This window comes from Lissotriton vulgaris, chromosome 12, assembly GCF_964263255.1.
Source record: "Lissotriton vulgaris chromosome 12, aLisVul1.2, whole genome shotgun sequence".
In the NCBI taxonomy this organism is placed as follows: domain Eukaryota; kingdom Metazoa; phylum Chordata; class Amphibia; order Caudata; family Salamandridae; genus Lissotriton; species Lissotriton vulgaris.
Window position 1 is genome coordinate 272219010 of NC_141700.1, and position 18746 is coordinate 272237755.

The following is an 18746-nucleotide window of genomic DNA, read 5'->3' on the forward strand; positions in this document are numbered from 1 at the left end:
GAGTTCACGGTAATAGCTACAGGGGTACTTCCTCCAGGGTTGCTCTGTCCTGCCCCCCATACTGGAAAGTAGCCGGATGTATAACGGGATTTTGAGCTCTAGGTTGTACCTGTGCCTGCGCCCTTACCGCAACCAGCTCTTGTCTCAACCCTACGTTTTCCTGTCTCAATTCCTGTACCTGAGCCTGTAAAGCAGCAAGGGCCCCCATTATATCATTCATGGAGGGGGCTTCAGCCCCAGCCATGGCCCCTCCTCCTTCTACGTCCATCCAAATTCGGGCAGTGTATTATAACGTGGGCTTGTTATTCTGTTAGACTCCTGCCCAACCCACACACTGCAGGAACGAGGAATAGTCCAGTCCACTTCCCCGACTCACCAGCCTCTCACTGAATGACACATATGAGTAAGCTGATGACCCAGAAAAGGGGGTGGAAAATCAAAAGGCAACCAAACCTTCCACCCTTGTAACGTGCCGTAAAATGAACACCCGCCTCCTCCTTCTGCACCTGCATACAAAGGGAAACAAAAAGTACACCTTACGGTAATTTCTCAGTCCCCAATCCTACCTCTGAGCCATATGACCATATCCAATAAACACCACTTCACATACACTTACCAGAAGCGTGAGCAGGTTTAGCTTCGAGGAGTTGTCAGTCAAGAGGAGCACTTAACCCAAGATAACCTCTCTTAGGCGAATTAAGTACAGGACTGATCGTTTTGTAAGGGTGTTTGGTTTGGGCGATTTAGGTGATTACAGGGTAAAAAACACACCAACTTTTCGGGTATGTACAAAAAACCCCTGTCTATCGTGGTCTCGGGAATGGGGTTTGGAAACTACAGGGAACGCGATGTCTCATCCGCTCTGTTGTGCTCAAGAGAGAAAAAAACCCAGCCGGGTTTCTCTCGCGGAATGGACGGAAACGTCACTTCCGCCTAAAACGAGGCGGACGGGTTGTGCACTAACAACAAAGTATCGCGCCTCTGCGCGCGTACAACCGTTTCATTCACCGCGTCTCCGTTACAGGAGAGCGACGCGAAACCGGCAACCAGCAAACAGGAGCCCCTGAATGTTGGAAACGAGTCTCACAATACGGTCAAAAATAATAAAGGGGACGGGAAACTAAACCTGAAGGACGCTATCTGCTTCCTAACTACAAGGGACACACACTAAGGAAAGGGGCAGTCAGGCATGGGTAAATACAGAAAAAACGGAGCACCAGGGCAAGGAACTAAGCAAGGAAAGGGGATGAAAAAAGAAAGGGGAATTCTCCAAGTCTCTACAAACGAGCCAGTGAAAAGACAGCAGCAGCCAACAGGAAACACAGGAGCCAGGATGCAGGAACCCACAGGTTAGCAATAACAAGCATTGACATAAGGGTAGGACTCCTTTTTATGCTACTGGTGTGTCATGTGATGGTCTAGGACATGGCCAGCAAAAGAGGACTGGGGACCGGATCCTAACAGTACCCCCCCCCCCCCCCCCCCAATGATCCTCCCCACAGGTCTTGGCTTCCGGGGATGGTGTCTATGGAATAATCTCACCAACCGAGGCGCATGTACCCCCCCAGCTGGTTCCCATGTCCTATCCTCCGGGGCATACCCCTTCCAATCTACCAGGTAATATAACCTACCCCTCCTTCGCCTCGAATCAAGAATGGCCTGAACCTCGAACTCCTCCTCGCCATCCACTAATACTGGGGCAGGAGGGGGCAAGACCTGATCTGACGGAACAAAGGGCTTCAGCAATGAGGTGTGGAATACAGGATGGATCTTATAGTCCGATGGTAATAACAGCTTCATTAACCACCTGAACAACTGGAAAAGGGCCTACATACCGGGGCTGTAGTTTGCGAGATCCCTGTAGTCTCAGATTACGTGAAACCAACCATACTTGATCGCCCACCTTATACCCAGGTGCCGGGACTCTATGGCGATCTGCCTGTACCTTCATTGCCGTCTTGGCTTCCTGTAACCTGCCCCTAGCCACTTCCCAGATATCACCCAATCGTTTACATACTTCATCAATGGCTGGCACATGCCCAGTGGGTTGGATGGCTAAGGCTCTAGGATGGTATCCCATAGAGCAAAAGAAAGGTGTCATTCCCAAGGCCGTGTGTATGCTGTTATTATAAGCGAATTCCGCTATGGGCAATGCCATCACCCAATCACACGCTAGGGACGTAGTCAAGCACCTCAAGAACTGTTCCATTGTCTGGTTGGTACGTTCTGTCTGCCCATCTGACTGGGGATGGTACGCAGATGACAAGCGTACGTCCATCTTAAGCACCAGACAGAGCTCCTTCCAGAAATGAGACACAAATTGCGCCCCTCTGTCTGAGATGACTGCTGTGGGTAACCCGTGTAACCGTACAATTGAAACCATGAACTCCAATGCCATCTTCTTAGCTGTGGGAATGTGTTGAAGTGGTATAAAGTGAGCCATTTTGGTAAACAAGTCTACGACCACAAAAATAGCAGTGAAGCCGGAGACCAAGGGAAGGTCCGTGACGAAATCCATGCTGATGGTATGCCACGGGGAAGGGGGTACCGCCAAGGGCTGCAAAAGGCCCGAGGGCTTACTATGTGAGGGCTTATTGATGGCACAAACAGGACAGGCTGTCACATATTTCTGGATGTCCTGTGCCACTGTATCCCACCAAAACCACCTCAAGCACAAATCCTTTGTCTTCCCAATACCTGGGTGTGCGACTAAAGAGGATGAATGACACCATTCCACTACCTTTTGTCTCAACTCGGGTGGAATGAACAACCTATCACCATGATATAACAACCCCTCTCTGACCACCACCTGAGACAGTTGTAACCAAGGGGCCAAATCCATATTGCGCAACAGTTCTTTTACCCTAGAAGCAAATTCTTCCACCGAAGCTACTCCCACAATCCTTCTACTATCAAGCATAGGTCTGTTTTCCTTCCCTGATTTCACTTCCTCTGGGTCCACATGAATCCGGGACAGTGCGTCTGATTTAATTTGCTGAGCGGCAGGTCTGTAGGTGATAATGAAATCATATTCGTTAAAAAACAAGACCCACCACATTTGTCTTGGTGTCAAGGCCCTGGCTGATCTAAAAAACTCCAGATTCTTGTGGTCTGTATAGATTGTGATGGTATGACGGGCCTCCCACAGATAGTGACGCCATTCTTCAAAAGACAATTTCACTGCCAATAGCTCGCGCTCTGCTACCGTATAATTACGTTCGGCCGGCAACAATGTCTTTGAAAAATAGGCGATAGGGTGCATATCTCCCGTGCACTCCTCCTTCTGCGACAAAACTCCACCTACTGCACTCGCGGAAGCATCCGTTTCCACAAAAAAGGGAAAAGCAGGATCAGGATGAGCCAATACTGGAGCGGTCGTAAAGGTCTCCAACAGTAACCGAAATGCACCCTGAGCCTCCTGGGACCACTCAAAGGAAACCCCCTTTCTTAACAGGCGGGTCATTGGTGCCACGATATCCGAAAAGTGAGCGATAAAACGCCGGTAGAAATTGGCGAACCCTAAAAGTACCTGTATGTGCTTCACCGTAGTTGGCACTGGCCAGGATAAAATAGCCTGTATCTTTTTAGGGTCCATCCGTATCCCTTCAGCGGATATGAGGAATCCCAAAAACTCCACCTCCTTCGCCTCAAACTGACACTTTTCAAGTTTGGCATAAAGCCGATGTTCCCGCAGCTTCTACAGCACTTGTTGCACATGAGTATGATGGTCTACTCCGGTCTCTGAGAGATAAGAATGTCATCCAAGTAAACTATTACTGTCTTATCCAGATATTCGCTCAGGACCTCGTTAATGAAATACTGGAACGCCGCCGGCGCGTTACACAAGCCAAACGGCATCACACAGTATTCAAACAACCCATGTTTGGTTTTAAAAGCCGTCTTCCACTCATCGCTGGGCCGCACCCTGATCAGATGGTACGCTCCACGCAAGTCCAATTTAGTGAACACCGTGGCCTTGCGGAGCTGATCCAGCAACACGGGGATGAGAGGAAGAGGGTACCTGTTCTTAACAGTGGCCTTATTTAATGTCCGGTAGTCCACACACGCCCTCAGAGTGCCTTCCTTCTTAGGAATAAAAAAGATCGCTGAAGAGACAGGCGAAGAAGAAGGACGGATAAAACCTAGTTCCAACATCTCATCCAGATATTCCTTGAGATGTTTTTCCTCTGGTTCAGACAAGGCATAAACTCTACTACAGGGCAAAGGAACCCCTTCCACTAGATCGATCCTACAGTCAAAAGACCGGTGTGGTGCCAAACTCTGAGCACAACCCTTATCAAACACATCGGCGTATTCCACATACTGTCTTGGAACTCTGTTTTCTTCCATGGCTGCACAATACAACGGAGGGACCTTCTCACTGGCCTCGCTATAGCAATGCTTCAGGCAATAATGCGAATCGAGCGTGACCAGCCGTTGCACCCAATCAATCCTGGGATTGTGTTCTTGGAGCCAAGGCACCCCTAACACCAAGCCAAAGGAAGGCGCGTCTATCAGATCGAATACCACGCACTCTGAGTGACCATTGTCACATACCAAGCGTAGCGGCATTGTTTGTCTAGCCGATACACCCTGATGACAACTCTGTTCCGTCTATCGCTCGTACCGGCTCTGGCTGTTTCTTATACTGACAAGGCACACCTAGTTTCTCTGCTAGGGAGATATCGATAAAATTGCCAGTGGCCCCCGAATCCAACAACACAGAAACAGGCACCCTTTGATACGCTGCCAATAGAAGCTGTGCCGAAATCACAAAATGTCTGGGTGCCAAGTCTACTGCCCCCAACACCTCATATTGACCTCTTCTATTAAGCATGGGCGGAAAATCCGTTACGCTCGCGGATTTTGCGGATTTTCGGGAAATCCGCAATCCGCGAGATTTGCGGATTTCCCGCAAAATCCGCAAATTCGCACGCAGCGGATTTTTTTGGCGGCGCGCGGCGTTGGTGATACAATTTTTGCGGCGCGCGGCGTTTATCATCGTTTGCCGAGTTGTTTTTTTCGATAGTTTGCGAGTGCTGCGCCATTTTGGATCTTGCTGTGTGATCCCGCGGGAATTGGCGAGCGCGATTACGTCATCGCGGCTTGCCAGCGATAGTTTGTCAACGCGAGTACGGCGAGATCACGTCTCGCGGTACTTCGCAATTGCGAGATTTGAGATGCGGCGAGCGAAAATATAAATTTGCAATTCTGCACAAGAAATCCACCAGCAAGCAGCATAAACCTTCTAGAAATGATGATTTTTATGTGAATAACTCCTTAGTTTGACATTTGCCTGCACTTTTTTAGCGAGGAGTCCATTTTGGGGAGGGGTGCAGGGGGGTGGGAGGAAGGAAGTGCCCCACAGTCTTCAACTTCCTGTTCCTGTTCAGCAGGCTCCTCCCAGTGCTTTGTCCATCTCCTGGTCACTTTTCATTTGGATGTGCAGCTGGAAGGATTACTTTTTGTGGATGCTGCTGGATCTTTGGATTTGAGGCCTTTTTGACTTTCTTTGGATCACTGTTGGATTAGAAATTTTACAAGTAAGTTTGTTTGGGGCAATACAGTTGCTGCAATTACAATTTTGGAATTTTCGATTTTTGGGCTGTTTTGGGGCCTTTTTCCCAGGGGTACTCAGTGGTGGGTGGACTGAGTCTTTCTGTGGGGTGTCTTGAATTTAAACATCATGGAGGGGCTGGATGGCTTGGGATTGTGCTTATTTTTCAGTGATTTTCGTTTTTTTGGGCTGTACTTGTGGCCTTTTCACCAGGGGTAGTGAGTGCTGCATGGGCCTAGTCTTTCTGTGGGGTGTCTTGAATTTAAACATCATGGAGGGCATGGATGGAATGGGATTGTGCTGATTTTTCTGTGTTTTTCGATTTTTGACCTGTTGTTGGGGCCTTGACCAGGGGTAGTGAGTGGTGCATGGGCCTAGTCTTTCTGTGGGCTGTCTTGAATTTAAACATCATGTAGGCCATGGATGGAATGGGATTGTGCTGATTTTGCAGTGTTTTTCGATTTTTGGAGGTGTTCATGGGGAGGGACATGCCATGTGGCTGGTGGCCATTTTGAGTGCAGCTACAGGCACTGGCCATGTGCTGGCAGGCAAGTGGCCATTTTGAATGCAGGCTTTGTTGTTAGGCCTCCAACCATTTTGCCTACTTTTCAACCTTTATTTATGCCCAGGGGTAGTGAGTCTTGCATGGGCCTAGTCTTTCTGTGGGTTGTCTTGAATTTAAACATCATGGAGGCCATGGATGGAATGGGATTGTGAAGATTTTTCAGTGATTTTCGTTTTTTGGGCCTGTACTTGTGGCCTTTTCACCAGGGGTATTTGAGTCTAGCATGGGCCTAGTCTTTCTGTGGGCTGTCTTCAACTTAAACATCATGGAGGGCATGGATTGAATGGGATTGTGCTGATTTTTCTGTGTTTTTCGATTTTTGACCTGTTGTTGGGGCCTTGACCAGGGGTAGTGAGTGGTGCATGGGCCTAGTCTTTCTGTGGGGTGTCTTGAATTTAAACATCATGGAGGGCATGGATGGAATGGGATTGTGCTGATTTTGCAGTGTTTTTCGATTTTTGGGGGTGTTCATGGGGAGGGACATGCCATGTGGCTGGTGGCCATTTTGAGTGCAGCTACAGGCACTGGCCATGTGCTGGCAGGCAAGTGGCCATTTTGAATGCAGGCTTTGTTGTTAGGCCTCCAACCATTTTGCCTACTTTTCAACCTTCATTTATGCCCAGGGGTAGTGAGTCTTGCATGGGCCTAGTCTTTCTGTGGGTTGTCTTGAATTTAAACATCATGGAGGCCATGGATGGAATGGGATTGTGCTGATTTTGCAGTGTTTTTCGATTTTTGGGGGTGTTCATGGGGAGGGACATGCCATGTGGCTGGTGGCCATTTTGAGTGCAGCTACAGGCACTGGCCATGTGCTGGCAGGCAAGTGGCCATTTTGAATGCAGGCTTTGTTGTTAGGCCTCCAACCATTTTGCCTACTTTTCAACCTTTATTTATGCCCAGGGGTACTAGTGAGTCTTGCATGGGCCTAGTCTTTCTGTGGGTTGTCTTCAACTTAAACATCATGGAGGGCATGGATTGAATGGGATTGTGCAGATTTTTCAGTGATTTTCGTTTTTTGGGCCTGTACTTGTGGCCTTTTCACCAGGGGTATTTGAGTCTAGCATGGGCCTAGTCTTTCTGTGGGCTGTCTTCAACTTAAACATCATGGAGGGCATGGATTGAATGGGATTGTGCAGATTTTTCAGTGATTTTCGTTTTTTGGGCCTGTACTTGTGGCCTTTTCACCAGGGGTATTTGAGTCTAGCATGGGCCTAGTCTTTCTGTGGGCTGTCTTCAACTTAAACATCATGGAGGGCATGGATTGAATGGGATTGTGCTGATTTTTTCTGTGTTTTTCGATTTTTGACCTGTTGTTGGGGCCTTGACCAGGGGTAGTGAGTGGTGCATGGGCCTAGTCTTTCTGTGGGGTGTCTTGAATTTAAACATCATGGAGGGCATGGATGGAATGGGATTGTGCTGATTTTGCAGTGTTTTTCGATTTTTGGGGGTGTTCATGGGGAGGGACATGCCATGTGGCTGGTGGCCATTTTGAGTGCAGCTACAGGCACTGGCCATGTGCTGGCAGGCAAGTGGCCATTTTGAATGCAGGCTTTGTTGTTAGGCCTCCAACCATTTTGCCTACTTTTCAACCTTTATTTTTGCCCAGGGGTAGTGAGTCTTGCATGGGCCTAGTCTTTCTGTGGGTTGTCTTGAATTTAAACATCATGGAGGCCATGGATGGAATGGGATTGTGCTGATTTTGCAGTGTTTTTCGATTTTTGGGGGTGTTCATGGGGAGGGACATGCCATGTGGCTGGTGGCCATTTTGAGTGCAGCTACAGGCACTGGCCATGTGCTGGCAGGCAAGTGGCCATTTTGAATGCAGGCTTTGTTGTTAGGCCTCCAACCATTTTGCCTACTTTTCAACCTTTATTTATGCCCAGGGGTACTAGTGAGTCTTGCATGGGCCTAGTCTTTCTGTGGGTTGTCTTGAATTTAAACATTATGGAGGGCATGGATGGATTGGGATTGTGCTGATTTTGCAGTGTTTTTCGATTTTTTTTTGTGCTCTATAACTGAACTGATGTTCCTCTGTCTTCCATTTTTTTTAGGTGCACAAGACTCAAGAGAACCACCAGTGCCAGGAAGAAGTCCTGCAGCGGTGTGTGTGTGCAGCATAACGTCACGCGACGTCACGTCTGGCCTCAGACAACTCTACAATTTGTGCAACTGCGGCCTGCTGTCTGACCTGCTCTGAAGAAGATGGCCCCGCCCCCAAAGAAAGTTCTCCGTAGCTCCTCTAGCAAGAAAGTTGCTAGTAAGGAGCAGAAGAAGCAAGGTACCAAGGAGGCTGGTGTGCCACCCGCCACGTTTTTTGGGAGCAAAAAAAAAAGTACGCCTGCTGCAGCAGGTTCTGCTGGGGACCAAGCTGGGAGCAGCACCCCTGCTCCATTGGGTTCAGTGCCTCCACCACCACGCCAACTTAAGTCAAAGCCCTTGAGTGCTTCAGAGGCAGTCAGTGTACTTCTCCAATCACCATCGACCAGTGATGTTGGCTCATCGCAAGAAAGTAGCAGCAATGTCCCTGAATCAACACAGCCGCAACAACAACACCATGTGCAAGTACACGCCCAAGTACATGTGGAAGGAGAGGCAGCAAAAGGAGATGCGCAAGCAGAGGTGCATGGAGGTTCACAAGTGCCCACAATAGTTGTTCCTCCCGAAGTAGGGGCACATCAGGAAATCGACAATGAAGCCGAGGTATCATTGGAAGCCACTCCTCCTGATGATCATTCATTGTCTTCCACATCCCTAGCAAGGAAAAGATCAAGGGGGGTGTCTACATCTTCTTCAAGCCCACCTCCTTCTGATGCAAGTGATCTGTCTTGGGAACCACAACTGCGGTCTGACAGTGAGGCACACCATGATCTGACACCGGTACCTAAGCGTAAAAGGAAGGTCGTCCAAAAACTCAAACCTATGGAGTGTGATGAGGCTCAACAAGAAGTGACAGATACTGCTGGTGATGAAGCCTCTCACGATGACGACGAGCCAGTCATCACAAAGGTCACTGCAGCCCCACCGGGCATGCAGCAAAGAGACATTTTGACCCTATCCCGAGAAGCTGCTGAGCGTGATGATGATGTCGGCGAGGAGGCAATGGAAATGGAATCATTAGATTTGGAGTTAAGTAGTACACCAAAACCTACCGCTTCCATATTTCTTCGCAAGAAGGTACCCACCTCGTCCTCGACCTCAATTCGTGGTGGTGAAAGTGCAAAACGTACTGAAGTTCGGCAATCCACATCCTCCACTTCATCTGGCATTAGCAGCAGGACCACCACCACCAGTATCGCCGCCTCCTCCGGCCCCCAAAGACATTTCAAGTCTCCAGTTTGGGACTTCTTTAGTGTTTGCCCAAAAAAGGAAAACGTAGCCATTTGTAGCCTTTGTAAGCTTCGAGTTAGTCGTGGTAAGCTTGGTTCTAACTATGGTACAGGAGGCCAGAGAGGTCATCTTGAGAGAAGGCACCCTGTCCAATGGTTTCCGCACCTAGAGGCGGTCAAGAAAGCCGGAATTGCACGTAACGAAAACGTTGATTTTTCATCTGCTGATGACGAGGAGGTAGAAGAAGACGATTCAAACACTTCACTTACACCCAGTTCCCATGTCAGCAGCACACCCCATGGGAGCCACACTAAGAGTGTGGGAGAGAGTGAGACATCAATGCGGAAAAGTTCATCAGCGAGCGTAACTGGGTCGAAGAGATCATCATCATCCCGTAAATCATTGGTCCAGGGCAACATTAAAAAGATGTTGTTTACAGAAGCGCAATATGAACGCAACCACCCAATGACCCGTCTGTATAACACTAAGCTGGCTAAAATGCTAGCTCTGGACCTTCTCCCTTTTTCTTTTGTAGAAGGGGTTGGTTTTCTAGAATTAGTGACAGCGCTCTGCCCTAAATGGAAGGTTCCTAGCCGGTTCTATTTTGCCCGAGTTGCGGTTCCAGCACTACATGAAGATGTTCTGAAGGTGATTGGGGCAGCTTTGCAGAAGAGTGCTGTTCACACTATACATCTGACAACAGACATGTGGACCAGTGGCGCAGGCGCTGATTACATGTGCATCACTGCACACTGGGTCTCTTTTTCAGGGGCTAAAGCAAAGCTAAACTCAGGTGTTGACACTAACATTGTTTTTAAAGGTGCTCGGAAACATGCAACACTAGCCATGTTTGGTTTGGAGAAACGTCACACAGCAGAAAACATTTTGGATGTCTTTAACACAAAGGTCCTTAACTGTCTGTCCCCACTAAAACGCAAGGTTGGTTATGTTTCCACGGACAATGGCGCCAATATAGTTAAGGCCATGAGGGACGGTTACTATTTCAGAGTGCCGTGTTTGGCGCACTGTATAAACCTGGTTGTCCAAAAATTCTTGGGTAATAAACGCAGTGCAGCGTACGGTGTATTGGAGACCTGCCGAAAAATTTGCAAGCATTTCAGGCATTCTTTTAAGGCCCGGAAGCAGCTGAGGAGCATGCTATATCAATGTCAAATGCCAGTGAAAGCACTCATCCAGGAGGTGGTAACACGTTGGAACTCAACCTTCTACATGCTTGAGCGTCTGTATGAGCAGTATACGCAACTCGATCAATATTTCTTGAAAGAGGGTATAGAGGAGCTGAGGATGGGTGGGCCGCAATGGAACATAGTTGAAAGCCTGACACGCATGCTTCGTCCTTTTGAGGTCTTCACGCGTGCAGTCAGCAAGGAGGACTCTAATTTGGGAAAAGCTATCCCATTGTTGTACATGCTGGAGGACCAACTGAAGGAGGTGTGTTCTGTGTTTGGAAAAGATGACAAAAAGCAAGACTCTTTGCTTCTGGCTGAGCAATTATTAGAGCTCCTACAAGGTGATGAACGTCTTAAAAAGATCCACTCAGAACAGCATTACATTTGTGCTACTATTCTGGATCCACGCTACAAAAAGGCGCTGGCAGGCCAAGCATTCTTTCCTTTTAATGATGAACATGTTCCAAAGTACAAACGTTGGCTAGCCTTGTCAGCCAAGAAGTTTGAAACAGAACGGCTGGAAATTGAAGGAAATGGCAGTACATCAGCAGGCCATCCCCAGTCAAAACAATCCACTTCTGCACCTGTGGCTGTGGCACAAGTGACCTCTCAGCCGTTAAAGACACCGGCAACCGGATCATCTGCACGAAAGACAACAGAAACATTGGAGGCTGAAGAGGATTGGCTAGCTCTGCGTGGGTTTGGTTCTCAAAAGGTCAGAGGCACAGCAAGAGCTAAGCAAAGTGGAGGAACCTTGGATGAGGACCTTGAGTCGATGGTGAAGGACTATCTGAATGACTCAACAGAGGTCTATGTTAATTCTGACCCATTGGCGTATTGGCATGGGAAAAAAGAATTGTGGCGACAGCTCACCAACCTGGCTTTAAACTACTTGTCTTGCCCACTCGCAAGTGTGTCTTCTGAACGGGTTTTCAGTGCGGCTGGTGGGATTGTAACTCCCAAACGGAGCCGCCTCTCACCCAAAAATGTGGAGAGGTTAACAATGATCAAGATGAATCAGCACCTCATACCACCAGATTTCAGAGTACGAGAGAGCGTGCCGGATGAAGAGGAGGTGGCCAGCAACATAGATGAGGGAATTTCTACTCTGTCAGGTGACACTGACCTCACCCTGCCTGAATTCGCAGAGTATGATGATGAAGCCTTATTCTTATTCCTGGACCGTGATTCCGACTTCGAGCCCTGAAAATGAGACAACGAATCAATAACTTTCTTTTTCATCCTTATTCACTTTTATTCCTGTGTGTCTGTCTTTCTTTGTTGTGCACAGTTAATATAATTCAAACTTTAATCAGATAATCACAAAAACAAGCCCATCAGCAGAACTGTCTTCACTTGTTTGCTAATTTATTTGAAGGTGCCGCAGTCTGCATTCCTCAGGTTCACAAGTTCAGAAGAACATGCTCCTCTATCCTCCTCCTCCAGACTCCTATTTCCATCAAAGCAGAGGGCTGGTTTACGCCCAATGAAGAAAGACTCAGCACTTGTGGGGGTGTTGTTCTACCTCTTTGCAGGTGAGTTGACGGGTCTGGGGCCATTGCTGGGAAGCACTAAAAGTGGTTTGGACCAAATCCGAGGCGGAAAATGTTTTGTGTTTTTGATGACTTGCTTGCCTTTGAGGTGCTCTTAGGGGGGGTTCCGTCTGTTTGTGGGTGAGTTTCGTGGTCTGGGAGCATTGCTGGGACACTCTAATCTTGATTGCATTTGCTTTTCAGGAAATCCGTCGTGCCAACCCCGACTTATGGCCTAGCTACGCAGCGCGTTTGGACCGAAGGCCCTGAAATATTGCAAGTATGAGATTTTGCTTTTGGCCTGTTTGGGGGTGTTATGCTTCTTGGCGGGTGGGTTGCCAGGTCTTGGGGCATTCCTGGGAAGGTCTAATACCGGGTAGAAGTGGTTGGGACAAAATCCAGGCCGATTTTTTTTTGGGCTATTTCTGACATTTTGCTCTATGTAGCATTTTCGGGGGCCTGTTTGGGGGGCTTCCTGGTGTTTGTGGGTGAGTTTCGTGGTCTGGGAGCACTGCTGGGACACTCTAATCTTGATTGCATTTGCTTTTCAGGAAATCCGTCGTGCCAACCCCGACTTATGGCCTAGCTACGCAGCGCGTTTGGACCGAAGGCCCAGAAATTTTGCAAGTATGAGATTTTGCTTTTGGCCTGTTTGGGGGTGTTATGCTTCTTGGCGGGTGGGTTGACGGGTCTTGGGGCATTCCTGGGAAGGTCTAATACCGGGTAGAAGTGGTTGGGACAAAATCCAGGCCGATTTTTTTTTTTTGGCTATTTCTGACATTTTGCTCTATGTAGCGTTTTCGGGGGCCTGTTTGGGGGGCTTCCTGGTGTTTGTGGGTGAGTTTCGTGGTCTGGGAGCACTGCTGGGACACTCTAATCTTGATTGCATTTGCTTTTCAGGAAATCCGTCGTGCCAACCCCGACTTATGGCCTAGCTACGCAGCGCGTTTGGACCGAAGGCCCAGAAATATTGCAAGTATGAGATTTTGCTTTTGGCCTGTTTGGGGGTGTTATGCTTCTTGGCGGGTGGGTTGACGGGTCTTGGGGCATTCCTGGGAAGGTCTAATACCGGGTAGAAGTGGTTGGGACAAAATCCAGGCCGAATTTTTTTTTTTTGGCTATTTCTGACATTTTGCTCTATGTAGCGTTTTCGGGGGCCTGTTTGGGGGGCTTCCTGGTGTTTGTGGGTGAGTTTCGTGGTCTGGGAGCACTGCTGGCTATATATACTTTACTTTGCAAGAGGTTTGAAGCAAATCCATGGTGGCAGAGGGGACTTAGGGCCTAGCTGCAGAGCGCGCGCGGAGTGATTTGGGAAATTTGTGAAAAATTGACTAAGTCCCCATTTTTGTACTTTTGCTCTTTGGCTGTTTGGGGGTCTTCTACTCGTTTTCTCCTGGGTTGACGGCTCTGGGGCCATTGCTGGGAAGCTCTAATACCGGATAAAAGTGTTTTGGACCAAATCCCAGGCGGAATTTTTTTTGTGTTTTTGATGACTTGCTTGCCTTTGAGGTGCTCTTAGGGGGGGTTCCGTCTGTTTGCGGGTGAGTTTCGTGGTCTGGGAGCACTGCTGGGACACTCTAATCTTGATTGCATTTGCTTTTCAGGAAATCCGTCGTGCCAACCCCGACTTATGGCCTAGCTACGCAGCGCGTTTGGACCGAAGGCCCAGAAATATTGCAAGTATGAGATTTTGCTTTTGGCCTGTTTGGGGGTGTTACGCTTCTTGGCGGGTGGGTTGCCGGGTCTTGGGGCATTCCTGGGAAGGTCTAATACCGGGTAGAAGTGGTTGGGACAAAATCCGCGCGGAAAAGCCTTTAGTTTTGGCACTTTTTGTAACTTAGGGTTCGTTAGGGTTAGCCCTAGCAGCAGGATTGCATGTGTTTCGGGGTGTTCTAGATTTTTCAAACTGAGTTCTGGGGTCTTAGAGCACTCGTGAGAATGTGTAATTTTGGTTGCAAGTCATTTGAAGAAAATCCATGGTGGGAAAGGGGGGATTTGGCATAGTTAAAGAAAGCCTTTGCCACTATTCTTAACTTAGGGTTCGTTAGGGTTAGCAGTATTTCTATTGCATGTGTTTGAGTGGGGGGGATTTCGAGTCTTGGAGCGATGCTGGCTATGGCTACTTTTGCTTGGTTGCTTGCAAGTGGTTTGAATGCAATCCACGGTGGGTAATGGGTAATTAGGGTACTTCGGCCTACTTTTACTTTCAAAGTAAGTTTTGTCACCAGTTTTCTGCTAGGCCTCGTTTTTTGAGATTTGATTGGGGGTCTTCTACATTTTTGCGACTGGCTTTAGTAAGGGTCTGGGTGGGAGCACTGCTAGGAAGATCTAATTTTGTTCTAAAACACAGTTTACAGTACACCTAGCTTGAGGGGCAAGATCCGCTACATTAATTTGCCCATACTTATTTATCCTTCAAAAGGTGACTCAGAGTACGCACTTTCAAAAACATTGTACTGTCTACTAGGAAAAACAAATTGTGACTTTTTGCACTCCACAGCCTACATACCTTATATTTATTTATCAGTGGTGTTGTAATATTATATCACTTCCTGTTTTTCGTTGAATAATTACAGGCCGGGTTTCAGTCTCTGCAATGGGGAAAAAAGGATGGAGTCAGGCTTCACAGTAGCGAGCCACAATTCAGCATCAGGCAGGCAGTGGACAGGGTGTCTTCTGGTGACCAACATCGATGGACGAAGCGTCGGCTGCAATGGAGGAGTGCCGCTAATAGGAGGATTTTTTTTCTGCAGGCAACTTACTTACCACTTCCAACAGGACCACTACAACCACATAGATACAGTATCCCTTGCCTTTTTCTCTGACTGTGACTGCATTTCTTGGCTCTCTCTCGGCTTCTACATTGATCCCTTAACACATCACTTAGTCCACTCCACTATCACATCTGCACCACACATAGTCATTTGTAAGTGCTCCTATGTAATTCGCAAGTCGCAGCACGCCCCAGGCCGTAGAGGACTGGGATGGCCCCAATGATGAAGCATGTCACCAAGGGGCAACCCTGGTGAGTGAGGGGACACCTAGAAAAAAAGCAATTTCTCCTTTTCTATCTACTATACCTTCCAGACCAACCCCACTGAGTGTTGTTGTGAATGGATTTATAGTGACCAGCAAGGCTCTCGGGTATCTGGCTACAGAGACCTTATGTTGAATATCGTTATCAATAATTTACACATAGGCCCTTTACTGTTGCATTCTTTCTTCCACAGTTGTCGAATGTACTACTTACTTTTCACTGACATGCATGCAGTAGTGCATGCACTTTCAAAGATTGATGGATAGGTTTGTACCCAAAGAATTGTTTATGTTCAATTGTTTGTCTATGCTGTGCTTTTTTTTACAGGGTGTCTTCTGGTGACCAACATCGATGGACGAAGCGTCGGCTGCAATAGAGGAGTGCCGCTAATAGGAGGATTTTTTTTCTGCAGGCAACTTACTTACCACTTCCAACAGGACCACTACAACCACATAGATACAGTATCCCTTGCCTTTTTCTCTGACTGTGACTGCATTTCTTGGCTCTCTCTAGGCTTCTAAATTGATCCCTTAACACATCACTTAGTCCACTCCACTATCACATCTGCACCACACATAGTCATTTGTAAGTGCTCCTACGTAATTCGCAAGTCGCAGCACGCCCCAGGCCGTAGAGGACTGGGATGGCCCCAATGATGAAGCATGTCACCAAGGGGCAACCCTGGTGAGTGAGGGGACACCTAGAAAAAAAGCAATTTCTCCTTTTCTATCTACTATACCTTCTGTCAGGTTACGCAGCCCCTAAGCGCCTACCGTACTATGAAACTACATTTCCCATGAGTAGGCGGGAGACTTGCAGGAAGTTTATCTGGGGAACAGACGCGCTTCCTGTTGCGCGTTATTCTGGTTTCTGTTCTGCACACTACCGTTTCCCTCTTCCTTTTTGTTGGACCATACATCTTTGCTTTGACTATTTGGAACCCCCTTTGTACATTGAGTCCTCTACCAAGTTTGTGGTATGTTGTGAGTAGTGGGTTTGATGTCTTAGTATAACGCGAGTGTGTTTGGTGCGACAGGAGTGTGTTCGTTAACTATATGTTTATGTGTTTCTTAGGCCTGCCTCACAGATTGTGGCAGAAGGGCTATAGTATTTCCTATCCAAGGTCATGTTTTCTTGGTGCTCAGGTACTTGTCTACTTCCTTGGTTATTTAGTGAGACTATATGAGAGTACCCTTGTATGTTAGGACAGCACTTCACTGATGCCTGTCTTGTCTTCTGTTACAGGTATCCTTTCCCTGCTGACCCTACCTTTACCCATCCCACATTTTTTATTTTAGTTTGTTATTTTTCTCCCCCGCCTAATGCCTCGAACACCCTGTGTTTACACTTCTGGGTGTTGGTGACATTTGGAGGTGGAACCATATTTGCATCGACTGGATCACGGGGAGTAAACCTGACACCTTCCAGACCAACCCCATTGAGTGTTGTTGTGAATGGATTTATAGTGACCAGCAAGGCTCTCGGGTATCTGGCTACAGAGACCTTATGTTGAATATCGTTATCAATAATTCCACACAGGCCCTGTACTGTCGCATTCTTTCTTTCCACAGTTGTCGATGATATATTCTTACTCTGCTTGACAAAGAACCATTGCTAATGTGAAAGAACTTCAACCGAATTAGTAGTTATACTTTACCATTTGTTAGGCTACAATGTGGCACTGCTCTACTGTACTTCTGTCACCTGCTATATTCTCAGTTGTACCGTTGAATTGCTCAGGAGGACAAACCAGATTTCATTTTCTTTTTTTTCATAGGCATGCAACTGCCACTGTGTCACACCACTAGTACCACCGCTATGAGGAAATTTTATCCGACCAAGATTGCCAACGTTATTCGGTGTTTCCCGTGGAGCCAGCCCTGGGTCTAGCCCTACTTTCAAACACAAATTACAGGTAAGATAAGCGTTTGGTGGTTTGGGGGTATAATGGAGTATTAGTACGAGAGACGAGAGACTGAAGGTAGTACTACTAAAGTCCTAGGACTCTTGGATTCACTTCACTTAGTCTGTGAGAGGCACTTAGTGTTGAAAACATTTGGGCATTTACACTTAAAGGAAGAAAATGGAACTAAACTTTCAGGAAAACAGTCAACGTTAAACCCCCACCCACCAGGCAAGCAGTAAAAAACAGGTATGCTCAGATAAAGTTTGAAAAAGTATATTTATATCCCTAACAAAATAATCTCCCGCAAGACCCTCCCTAACCCCAACGATTGTCCTTCAAAAGTCCCCAAAAACCCAACTCCCAATTCCCACCCCCCAAAAGTCTCTAAAAAAGGGGCAAGGGACACTATGGGTGGATGCTGTTAACTTTTTGGGCCAGGGCATCATGCTCCTCGCGGAGCAAGGCGAGCTCCTGCTGAAGGCGGGACACCATCAGGGTAGTGCGGCGCAGGCGTGCCTTCACTGCCTTGCAGGTGCAATGCCTGTGAGAGGCAGCTGTTGGCCTTGCTGCTCGGCGGTGGCGTTTGCCTTTGGCAGCCCGGCTCAGTCTGGGTGGACCACTGTGCTGGGTGGCAGCCCGTGGGGCCACGGAGGCCGATGCAGACGACGTTGTTGTAGTTGTCGACTGCACACTTTCCACGTCCTCCAGGGCCACCAGCCGCCGATATTCCGCAACAGTGGCCTCGATCCTCCGTTGCCGGGCCGCTCTAGCCAGCTCCTTCCTCCTTGTTCGTTTGGAAGGAGAACCTATATGAAGAAAGAAAGACATAGTCTGTAACCAATGCTCTTTAAGATTAACTCAATCATTCAGCAGAAATTTGTGTTGCAGTACAACTAGCAACTTGCAAGCGCATTACATAACTATTGAGGCCAGTATCTATCTAACCTCACACTTCTTCATCCTTGCTCTAACATTAGTGGGAGTTTAAGGAACAAATTCTACGAGCACTGTGGACTTCCATTGGAGTCGACTATGAAAGTACACCAGTCTTATTCTTCTTCTTATCTCTTGTTTTGGAAAATTGGTACGTTATTTTCTGCAAGCCGGCATAATGCCAGCGCAGTAAACTTGCACCCGAGAAAAAGAGACGCACGCCATGAGGAGTGACCTAGACTTGCGTTGCCGTTGCGTTACTGTACCCGTCCAGTACATGCAGGTGGTGAAGCTCTTACTTTTCTATTACGGGTGGCACTGAGAATACTCTGTTACAACTCAAGGGCTACTGCTTAATTAATTTAACTTTCACCCTACAGTGGAAATGAGTACTAGAAATGGAAAATTGAAGAAGATAAATAATCTGATTATCTATCACTTCACATGGGATGTTTTTGCTTATATATGGGATGACTTTAGGTGCTTTGCTTTTTATTGAGTGACCAGTGATACATCCACACATGAATGACTGAGTACTACTAAACTTATTAAGAGAGGTAGGGAGTGGCCACCATAATAACCGGATCTATGCAGTGCTTGCAATACAAACTACTGCTACTATTTATGGTAGTATTTGGACAAAATTAAAAGTTCTTTTCCTTGCCTTTCCTACACTGGAACGGACGTGCGGGTGCAGTG